The sequence below is a fragment of the Octopus bimaculoides genome, chromosome 8, assembly GCF_046866305.1.
Source record: "Octopus bimaculoides isolate indiv1 chromosome 8, ASM4686630v1, whole genome shotgun sequence".
Taxonomy (NCBI): Eukaryota; Metazoa; Mollusca; class Cephalopoda; order Octopoda; family Octopodidae; genus Octopus; species Octopus bimaculoides.
In genome coordinates this window covers 36,136,559-36,149,110 of record NC_142935.1, presented here as the reverse complement: position 1 = coordinate 36,149,110, position 12,552 = coordinate 36,136,559, and the positions used below count along the sequence as shown (strand labels likewise).

At 34.8% G+C, this 12,552-nt stretch overlaps 1 protein-coding gene and 1 long non-coding RNA gene across 12 annotated transcripts in view; one reads left to right on the top strand and one right to left on the bottom strand.

Annotated features, from left to right (window-relative positions):
- LOC106867420 (zinc finger CCCH domain-containing protein 10) overlaps positions 1 to 12,552 on the bottom strand; it is a 639,081-nt gene that overhangs the window by 578,098 nt on the left and 48,431 nt on the right. Inside the window, exon 1 of one of the 11 annotated variants that reach the window (XM_089356348.1) lies at positions 1,095 to 1,149. The exons of the other annotated variants lie outside the window; for them this stretch is intronic. The gene's annotated coding sequence lies outside the window, so the exon portion shown is untranslated. Of the gene's footprint in view, positions 1 to 1,094; positions 1,150 to 12,552 lie in introns of those variants that run through there. 11 annotated transcript variants of the gene reach the window in all.
- Positions 2,373 to 11,775, top strand: LOC149134355 (uncharacterized). The gene is made up of 3 exons (XR_016242848.1): positions 2,373 to 3,013; positions 9,074 to 9,160; positions 9,394 to 11,775. It is a non-coding gene; the product is annotated as an uncharacterized LOC149134355 (long non-coding RNA).

Below are 12,552 nucleotides of genomic sequence, written 5' to 3'. Positions count from 1 at the left end.
TAGAATAAGTACTAGGCTTACAAAGAATAAGTCCTGAGGTCGATTTGCTCGACTAAAGGCGGTGCTCCAGCATGGCCGCAGTCAAATGACTGAAACAAATAAAAGAGTAAAAGAGTAAAGAGTATATATATATATATGTGCACATCTAATTAGATATAACTATATATTGTAAGTATACCCAATATAACTATGCGTTATATATATATGTAAACATATGTGTGTGTGTGTGTGTGTGTGTGTATATATATATATATATATATATATATATCTGCATGCGTGTATATGTGTACGTGAGTGTGTGTATCTCTCTCAATGCGAGTGTGCGCGCGTATATTCATTTATGTATGTATGTATATATGCAATTGTTCCGTCTGTAATCCTTAAGAGATTTATGGATGCATACACCAAAGCAGATGGATACCCTTTCTTAGTTTTGTTACATTTTTGAGGTTTGTGTGTTTCACTTCCCATTTTATTTGACTGAAATATTAAGATTACCACTGGTATTGCCATATTTCAGTAAATACATTACTCTTTGATGACACATTTAACTATATACGCGCGTATATTTTTATACACACGCACACATCTTTCTCTCTCTCTCTCTCTCTCCATATAATGTACGTGTATGTGTATATACAGTGTGTGCGTGTGTGTGTGTGTGTGTATATATATATATATATATATATATGTATATATATATCAATTATATCTGAATATACCTATCTATCTATACCTATCTATCTATCTATATATATATATATATACATATATATATATATATACATATATATATATATTTGTACGTGTGTATATATGTGTATATCTATGTTTAAATATATACACGTAATATATGTATGTGTACATGTGCGTATATATATATAGAGAGAGAGACAGATGTATGTGTATGTATGTATATATATGTGTATATGTTTATGCACGCACATGCATACAAAATAGTCATAAAATATACATACATATATAAAGGGTATAGACATGCACAAGCTTATACACATACATATGAATACTAACACATATACACCAGCCTATTATATACACTCAAACACATTTTAATATCGCTTAATATAACCTACCTTGTAAATCATTAGGTGTTAGAGATATATACGTGTTTAGCCGACAACACTTTCACACATACTCTGCATGCATGAGTGTGTATGTGTGTGCGCGCGCGTGTGTAGCTTTTAAACACGTGTGTATGTATGTATGTATGTACATCAAACATATACCTCACTAAGTGAAAATATATATATTTCCTGTGTATGTAAATATACAATTTTTTTTATACACTCGCATGTGTATACATTATATGAACACTTTAGCCAAACGACATATGAAATCAAGCAGACGATAGATACATGTGACTAACTACCTGTGTGTGTGTGTACACATATACATGTGTACATAGCTATACGCATCCCCAACAAGTAATGAACCACTGAAATATAGTAATACTAGAGGTAATATTGACAAAACTAAGAAAGGGTATCCATCTGCTATCAATAAATCCCGTAAGGATTGCAGACGGGCAGTGTGTGTGTGTGTGTATGTGTATAAATATGCACACTCATATATTTATATGTGTATATATATAAATAAGCACACACGCATATATATATATATATATATATATATATATATATAAATACGCACACACGTATATATATATATATATATATATATATATATATATATATATATATATACATACATACACAAACACATCCATACCTACACACACGTAAGTGTGTGTGCAGGCGGGAATACAAAGGCATGTTTTTACAAACACAGAGGCACATATATATTATATAGTTATACGTAAGTGAGAGTAATTTATTTGCATTACACACAAATATATCAGACTTAATTGTAACTCAAAGGTGTATTGAACACCTATATGCTTCAATCACACACACACACATTATCTATATATATATATATACATGAGAGAGAGAAACGCATATATATATATATATATATATATATATATATATGCGCGTTTAAATATATATGCATGTATTGTGTATATATACCAAGAGATATGTATAAATCTATGTGTATATATATATATATATATATATAAACAAATAGTAAATGAGTATATGCATATATACGTACAGGTATGTGCATACCGACATCCACCTGTATGTATAGGTGCATATCTGGGTACAGGACATTGCAAACAAAACGTAGACGAGAAAACACACAAGCCACATAGAGAACAATCTACTTCATCAGCTACCCCATATATATATATATATATATATATATATATATATATATATATATATATATATACATATGTACATAGGAATGTAAACGCATATATAAGCGATACATGTGTACACGCGCGCACACACATACACACACACACACACACACTGAACAGTCATCTTATGTTTTAAGTGTGTGGGAGAGTAATTAAATCGGTGAACTTAATCGAATGAACAGATCACACACAACGCACCTGAATAGATTTGATTATAAGTAACCTAATCTAAATCTTAGTCTTTTCATCACTGATTACAGATATTTAATGACTACTTTTAATATATTCTAATCTCACACTAATTACTAACTAATACTGACATTAATTTCATTACTGTAGTTGTAATTATACGTTAATTAAACACCCACCCCCAGGTCAATGATGAATTAAAAGACGTTCCACACACGACCATTCCGCTTTGTTTTTCTTTTTTCTTGTTTTACTCGTTTTATTTCTTGACAGTATGAATGTAAGGCTATATACATAATCAAATACGTACTTGCTTTAAAACAAAGAAATAACAGTATAATTCTATGAGGGAGATTTGACTGTTATTTCTAGCAAGCCGACTGAAGATGGAGAGCGTTCTTTCTTCCATATAGGATCGACTTACCTTTAAATTCATTTGCGGGATTTGTGGAAAATATAAGAGTACAATTTGATGGGGGAAATTCGACTGCGATTTCTAGCATGCTGACCGAAGACGTGGTGTGTTCTTTCTTCTACGTATGTTTGATTTCTTTTTAAATTCGTTTGTGCGATATGAAAGGGAAAAAAATCAGTACAATTTAATGCGAAAGATATTTGGCTGCTATTTCTAGTATGCCGACCAAAGACGCAGTGTGTTCTTCCATTGTAGGTTCGGATTGACCGTTAATTTTGTTCGTGCGATTTGTGGGATGAAATCAATACAATTTGATATTAGAGAAAACTGACTGCTATTTCTAGCATGCCGACCGAAGACGCGGTGTGTTCTTCCACACGGGTTCGGATTTACCTTCAGTCTTATTCATGCCGATTTGTGGGGTTTTTTTAGGATGTCCGTTAATAATCTGTCAAATATATATATATAAGGGTACTAGATAGAACCAGTTTTGCTAGAAACAGAAGCAGAACCCCCCCCCCCCCCTTTACTTCTTCATTTACAGCAGTTAAAATACAATATAACCTTATAACCTCAATATTTCACTCTAATATATGTATGAGTACTTCTGATTTCTTTGGTGGCAACACCTTGCCCATTTTTTATTGCCTTTAAGAATCGATAAAATCGTGAAAACTCAGAGTCACAATTAGTGAAGTTTTCAGTCTTTGAGAGAATGCGTATGCATACATCTATATATATAATAATAGAGAGAGAGAGAGAGAGAGAGAGAGAGAGAGAGAGAGAAGAGAGAGAGAGAGAGAGAGAGAGAGAGGAGAGAGAGGAGAGAGAGAGAGAGAAGAGAGAGAGAGAGAGAGAGAGGAGAGAGAGAGGGAGAGGGAGAGGAGAAGAGGAGAGAGAGAGGAGAGGGAGAGAGAAGGAGAGAGAGATGTATGTGTGTGTGTGAGTGTGAATAATATGTTTGAATATGTATGTGTATATGTAGCATACGTGTGGTGAGTAATATAGGTGGTTATATACATTTATAACAGTGGCGAAACGTGAAACTTGGAGCAGCCGGGGTAATAATCACAACTTCTATATTATAATAAATGATTTAAGCATGGAGTACTTTTACTTCATGCTTTTCAATTCAAGCATGTGTGTGTATAGACACACACAAATTAGACAAAAAAAAAAAACCCTGCATGACTCGGAGTGGCAAGAGAGCATATCTTAATCCAGTTCGAGTGATATAACAGTTTAATTTCAGTGCATCAGGATGGAGTACTCTCCTACTCGCTGTAAATAAATTCAAATATGAATGCCTACTTCTGTATACATATGTGTGTGTATATATATATATATATATATACATACAGACGCATGTATGCGTGTATGCATGCAATAACCGCTGTATTTATTAACTGCTGCAATAACAACCACTTCAAGTTTTTATTGTTGCTTTTTTTTACCGCAAAAGAAATATACAACAGAGTATTTATTTGGTACATACCTTAACTTCTTTAAATCTCCATAATACCACGTTTTAAATAGTGGTGGTCGTGTTGATATTGTTTAAATAATTGTTGTGACATGGAGGTAAAGTCAGCAATAAGATCTCCACAATACACAAACATATAAATATATATATATATTATATAATATTATATATTAATATTATATCTCAAGTATAATAATAATAATATGTCAACTGTTTCTTGGTGGTGGTCTCACTGTGTTGATAAGATGATAAATCCATATATATAATAAAAAAACACCCCGTTCTTTAAAAATGTGCTTTTTTGTGTTTGTATTAATCCATAGAAACCAGGCCTTTTGAAAATGGAGTATATATATATATATATATATATATATATATATATATATATATCAGTAGTAGTTACAAGAGATCTCTTGCTGTGATAGATAAATCCATATAAATCTGGTTTTTGTATTAAGTGGCTGGTGTATCTTGCACACACATATATATATATGTATATATATGTTTCCTCCTTTAGTAAATGTTTCGTAAACTATGTAGTATATTTTACACTACACTAAAAGCTATGATACGATATAATATTATTCCGTAATGTGTGGTGTTTTGTGGTTGTTGTGCCGTGTAAACAAGCCACAGAGTAAAGCAGGCTTAAAGTAGTAGTAATAATAGTATAGCAGCAGAAGCCGAAGAAGAAGAAAAGAAAAACCAAGTAGTAGACCACCACAACACTTATCAGTCAGTTATCAAACTAAAACAAAGAAGAAAAAAAGAAAAGAAAAAACCTCTGTTCTGTTATAATAAAATAATACTAATAATAACCATAACGCCAGCGACACAACACAACACCATCAGCTCACATCTCTTTTACATTGCATCAATATCAACCAATGTAACACCTTCTGACGGAAGTAGTGTGAGTGAGAGAGGAGTAAGATATTGAGTGAGATAGAGAGGGAGGAGAAAACACATACACTCACATATGTATAATCGCTACCCTCTCTCTCTGTATATATAAACGTGTGTGTTTGTGTTTGTATGGGTGTGCTTGTCTGTAAGTGTGTGTGCGATGTGTTGAGTGAATGAACCAGAGAGAGAGAGAGAAAGTGATGACTGAGTGTGAGAGTGAGTAAAAGAGTGCAACTGTAAGTGGAGGTGCAGGTAGAGTAATAGAAAGTATAGCGGGAACGCAGATAGAAAGAAAGTAAAGAGAGAAAGTGAGTGCAATGTAAAGAGAGGGAACTGGAGGTAGTTAGAGTAGAGGATTGACATAGACAGAGAAAGAGAGGGAGACAGAGAGAGGAAAAGAAAAAGAAACTACGGTAAGAAAGGCGGTACCACAACGTGTGTGTGTGTATACATATAAACTTACGCATGCACACAGAGTATATATGTGTATATATATATATATATATATGTGTGTGTGTATATGTATATATATATGTGGTGTGTGTGTGTAGATATAGAGATAGATAGGTAGATAGTCGGTTGAATATATATCGTTGATTGTCGACATGTATGTGCGTGTGTATATGTGTTAAATATTATATATATATATTTATTTATCTGTTTATTAGCGGCAAAAGTAACTGAGTGACTCTACGGCTGAGAGTTTTGGATATATAAATATAAATATAAATATATATATATATATATATATATATATATATATATATATGCATATATATATATATATATATATATATATATATATATATATATGCACACGCAGTTGGTAGAGCACGGTAAAGAAAAATAGCAAACCACTGATAGACAATCGGGACGATATGGTTTCGATTCGCGGTGAAAACTATTTGAATTGATTTAAAACGCTAATCTAACTGCTAAACGTATGAATGTTATAACGTCCCAAATCGCAACCTTTTTTTAGGTATATGAAGAATCTATCAACATATATGTATATGTTAATGTAGACACTCAAACACTTACGTGTGTGTGTGTGTGCGTGTGTGCATAGAAGCGTGTCTACATACGTCTGTGTGCATATATGTATGTGTCTATACGTATGTATGCATTATATATTTGTATATTTGTGTATGTGTGCATGGTGATTTAAGCGACGCTATTTCGAATCGCAGCCGAGTCTGCTTCGTATCACATAATCTGTATATGAGTTTCTTCGCGGTCACTCGCCCTTCTAAAAATAGCAGCTAAATCAATCGCAAATCATATCATGTCGTTTAAAAAAAAAACAAAAAAAGAACAAAGAATGAACATTCTTGATAAAATTCATGCCTTTTGGAAGAAGGAAGATTACAGCTGGAATACTTTTGGTCATTGTTATGCAATGCGAGGGCTAATGCAGGGCTAAATCACCCCAACAACAGCAACAGCATGAATTTCATGAGATGAAGCGAGAGACTTTATGTGGCCGGTTGATATGTTAGAAACAGTAGCTTAATATCTTTCGACTCGTGTTTTAACTATCTTAAAATTCTGAACACTTTGATTAAAGTGGTCCAGAGTGCTTGTCCGGCATAATAATAATAATAATAATAATAATAATAATAATAATAATAATAATAAATAAATAAATAAATAATTGAAAACGGAATGGTCACGGCTGGAATACGTTTTATCCTAAGTTTGCTCGATCAGGACTGACCTTGGGCTAAGCGGCTAAACAAAAATACCATAGACCCCCACAGCATCAAGAAGATATAAGTCGTTATTCTAAGATAAATAAGGGCAAATGCGCGCGCAGTGTGTGTGTGTGTGTGTGTGTGTATGGTTTATTGTGGATTGCATCGACGGCAGAGAGCGAAGAGGAGTAATGCTTTGCGGTTTCAAGAAACAGGCGCTTCTGGTTTGTGAGCTCGAATCTAACTAATACCAACTTTGTTCAACTTAGATATTCATCAAATTAAATCAAAATAATGTATGAGTATGAGTGGGGGGAGAGGCGGAAGTTCCATTCGGAAACATGTGGGTGCGAGTTTGATTCCATTGTGCGTTATTTTGTTGATAGTGGGGTACCTACAGTGTGAGTTCCAGGGCTGCCATTGAGTTTATCGCACCCACCCTGGCAACTATAAACAGGATTATAAAGCAGACCCAAAAGTACCGCCTCCATAAAAGCATCGTCCAGGGCGGAGTACACCCTACCCTTATCCCCCTTCCTCATAGCTACGATACTGATTTTAGACAAGTATCTGATATCAAATGCTTGAGTAATGCTCTGTGAACGAAAGTTGATAGAAAACTGTCGGTTCCAAACATGTGTGTGTGTGTGTAGATAGATAGATAGATAGATAGATATCTTTTTTTGTCATTTTTCTTTTAAGCCTTTCAGTCATTAGACTCCGGCCATGCCGGGGCACCGTCTGAACAATTTTTAATCGAATGAACCGACCCAGTACTTTGTTTTTAAAGCCTGGTACTTATTCTATCGGCTCATTTCGCTGAACCGCTAGATTAACGGAGACGTAAACATATCAACACCGGTTGTCAAGCAGTGGTGGGAAACGATCACAGACACAAAGACACCCCCATTCCCACCCACTCCCACCTACCCACACACTCATATAACGGGCTTCTTTCAGTTTCCGTCTACCAAATCTACTCACAAGACTTCAATCGGCTCGAGGCTATAGCGGAAGACATTTATGCAAGGTGCCATGCAATGGGACTATACACGGAACCACGTTGTTAGGAAGCTGCATATACACACACACACACACACACACACACACACACACACACAACACACACACACACACACATATATATATGCATATATATACATATATATTTACATATATATTTACATATATATATATATATATATATATATATATATATATATATATATATATATATATATATATACATATATATATATATATATATATACATATGTATATACATATATATACATATATGCATACACACACCCGCGCGCACACACAAACACGCATATACATATATATATATATATATATATATATATATATATATATATATATATATATATATATATGTATACATATATAGGTTAAATAAAATGAGACAACAAAGCCAAGGCACTGTGAAATTTCTAGGACATTTTATAAAGAGAAAGGTAGTCTTACAGCTGTTTCAGGGATATAAAAGATATTTCATCATCAAAAGCGATATGAGAGAGCTAAATAGAAGGAAATAGTAGAGTTCAATATAAGAAGTTATTTTGTAAAGGGAGAGATATAGGAAGTATAAAGGGAAACATAAGAATAAAAATAAAGATAACGATAAAGATATATGTTGGATGTTAACAACAAGTTTAACATCCAAAATATCTCTTTATTTTTATATCTCTTTTATATCCCTGAAACAGCTGTAAAACTACTCCTCCCTTTATAAAATGTCGTAGAAATTTCACACTGCCGCTCACACGCGACCCGCGTTAGGCTTCTCACTCATACTATTATCGAACCGGGAGTCTAATAGCCTTCTGTAACACATAGCCTTGCCTGCCTTTTGGATCTTCTGCATAGCAAAACCTCCCATAAGTAAATACACACACACGCACACACGCACACACGCACCTACACACATATTTAAACACACATATATATATGTATATATTTATATATATACATTCACATGCACACACATATGCATATATACAAAAAAATGAAAGAAAACAAAGTTGCAGTGTTACCTTGTTTTTCTATATTTCAGTGTTATAAAATCTCTTCTTCAGGACATTTGGCAAAAAAAGGGAAATGGGAAAGTCTTTTCGACCCCTCGCTGAAGAGGGTGTTATAACACCGAAATAAAGAAATACAAGGTAAAACTACAACTTTATTTTGTTTCCTTTTCTTTTCTTTTTCCATTTGTAGTTTACTTTGTACCGTCGTTTCGCGTTGTTACGGCCCTACACAACGAATCTCATTTAAACAATACCACACAACACTTAACCAAAACTACTCCATGTTGATACAAACACACACATAGATGTATGTACGTGCATACACACATACACACACGTATATATATTATATTTAACTCTTTCTACTATAGACATAAAACCTGAAATATTTGGCTGGAGGAGAGGTAAGTTGATTACATCGACCCAGTGCCTCACTGGTACTAATTTCTTGGACCCCGAAAAGGAAGAAAGACGAAGTCGACCTCAACGGAATTTAATGTCTTGAACATACAAACAGATGAAATACCGCTAAGCGATTTGTGTTGCGTGCTATCGATTCTGCCAGCTATGTCGAGTTATAATCCCTTCTATGATAGGCACAAGACCAGCAATTTGGGCGAAGGCGGTTAGTTGATTACTTTGACCCCAGTCCTCAACTGGTGCATATTTCATCGACTCCGAAAAGATGAAAGGTAAAACCGATCTCAGTGGCATTTGAAATTAGCATATAAAGACAGACGAAATTTCACAAAACGTGCTGATGCCGTAAAGCGTGCTAATGGCAAGTTATAATAAAAAGCATTTTACTTTAAACTCAATACATTTTCTATAGTACATATTATAATTCTTTAACAAGAATAGTGTTAACAGCTACAAAGTTTCGGCCTGCATCGAATTGTATACATTTGAGTTCATCTTGGTTCGATACAATGTCTGGTTGATAATTTTTTTTGTTTTATATTTCCTGGAGTAGGTGGAGCAATATTGAAATATGAATAGGTTGTGGGGTAAGACCTAAGCAAAAAAAAATTGGAAGATAATGGAAAACTTCCTTAGAACATACCCTACAATCTAATTACCATTAAATATAGTTCCATCTACCCGAGAAAAATAAATTCAGAAACGTCTATATAAACCTAGATGAAACTTGAATATTTCACAGTCTGATGAAGGCTAGCAGGCCGATACTTCAAATTCACTGTCAACACTATTCTTGTAAAAAGAGCCAGTTATTAGCCAATTAGACGGATTTATCCAAATTGATCTCCGTGCCTAGAGAAGGCCCACGCACTCGCTTGAACGAAGAACGCTATTCTTTTATTGGTTTCAGTCACTTGACTGCGGCCACGTTGGAACACCGCCTTTAGTCGAACAAATCGACTCCAGGACTTATTATTTGTAAGCCTAGTACTTAATCTATCGGTCTCTTTTGCCGAAACGCTATATTACAGAGGCATGAACACACCAGCATCGGTTGTCAAGCGATGTTGGATGAACAAACACAGACGCACAAACACACACACACACATACACGCACACACACATACACATATATATATGACGGGCTTCTTTCAGTTTCCGTCTACCAAATCCACTCACAAGGATTTGGTCGGCCCGAGGCAATAGTAGAAGACACTTGCCCACAGTCCCACTGCGTGGTACTGTGGTTGGTGAGCAAGCTACTTACCACACTATGATGGATTTTTTTTTTTTTTTTGTATATCAAGCCCTCAACGTGTTTGGGCTGGGACTAGCGAACTACACGAAGCATAGAAAATCAGTCTTCAGCTTCTGTAGCGTAGAGGGTCCCCATTAACAACTGCACACCGCACTTCGTAGCGCTGGCCAAGCTTGTAAAAGAATTTGATGACTCTTGAAAAGGTTGCGAGACGAAACGAAAAAATTTTAGAAGAAATAAATAAGTAAATGAGTGGAAATCGAACTGGTGAGTGTGTTAAATAATAAGGTGCTAAAAGAGATTGACTCTCCCCAAACACAATAATACATGCACATACACAAGCGCATATCTATCTATCTATCTATGGATAGATAGATAGATAGATAGATAGATAGATAGATAGATAGATATACGTACAACCATTAATACATACATACACACAGACATACATATATACATACATACATACATACATACATACATACATACATACATACATATATACATACATGTATATATAAATAGCTATGTACATATGCGTACGTATATATACAACCTTCATTCTCATAAGGTTGAACAATATTTTGGATTCATGGTTTATAATTACACATTGATATCGCTTGATTGACTTCAGAGATAATCTTATTCCGCTGTGATAATACTTAATTGATTGTCTCTAGTTTTAGTAGGTTTTGTGGGATGTGAATGTGTGTGTGCGCGCGCGCGCGTGTGATATATATGTTTGTATGTATGTACGTATGCATGTATGTATGTATCACATGTATGTGTGGCATGTATTTAAACAACAAATTTGAATGAAGTCATAGAACATAACTTCTTGATTTATCGAAATTATCTCTGTTCCAGGAGAAGTTAGAACAATCACTTGGGTAGAAAGCGGGACTAACTACAGACGGAGAAGATGGGATAATCTCAAGAATGAGGAATTCGCCAAAATTGAAATGCCATTAAGGAAATACGCACGCACACATCTGAAACACACACACACACACACACATTCTTTTATTCTTTTACTTATTTCAGTCAGAAAAGTTTCTTTATTCGAACAAATCGACTCCAGGCTTTTTGCCTAACCGTTAAGTTACGGGGACGCAAACATACCAACACCGGTTGTCGAGTGGTACTGGGGGACAAACAAAGACACCAACGGATAAACATATATATATATATATATATACATAATACACGATGGGCTTCTTTCTGTTTCTCACAGGGATTTGGTGGGCTAGGCTATAGTTAGTAGAGGGCACTTGCCCAAGGTGCGACGTAGTGGGACTGAACCCGGAACCATGTGATTGGGAAGCAAGCTTCTAATCACACAGCCACAGAGCCACACAGCCACGCCTGCGCCTATATATATATATATATATATATATATATAGTGTGTGTGTGTGTGTGTGTGTGTGTGTGTGCACGCGTGTGTTGTTGTTGTTGTTGACATGTGTACGTGTTTACATATAAAACTGGTGCTGGATCAATCAAAAAGCGTTTTTAGTAAGCAATTCGATATTGTTGATTGATTAAGTAAGTACCAGACTAACATAAGTATCATGGTCGATATCTTTTTCCTAAATCCATGACTGCAATGAAATTACTACTAAAATAAAGTAAAGTAAAAATAGAAATAAAAATAAAACTCGATAAGAAGTTTGCTTCACTTCCACATAATTCCGGGTTCAGAGTCCACTGTGTGGCACCTTTGGCAAGCGTCTTCTTCTATAGCTGCAGGCTAATCAATGCCTTGTGGATGGATTCGGTAGATGGGACTTGAAAGAAGCAAGTCGAACACACACACACTGGCACACACGCATGCACACACTCAAACACACAC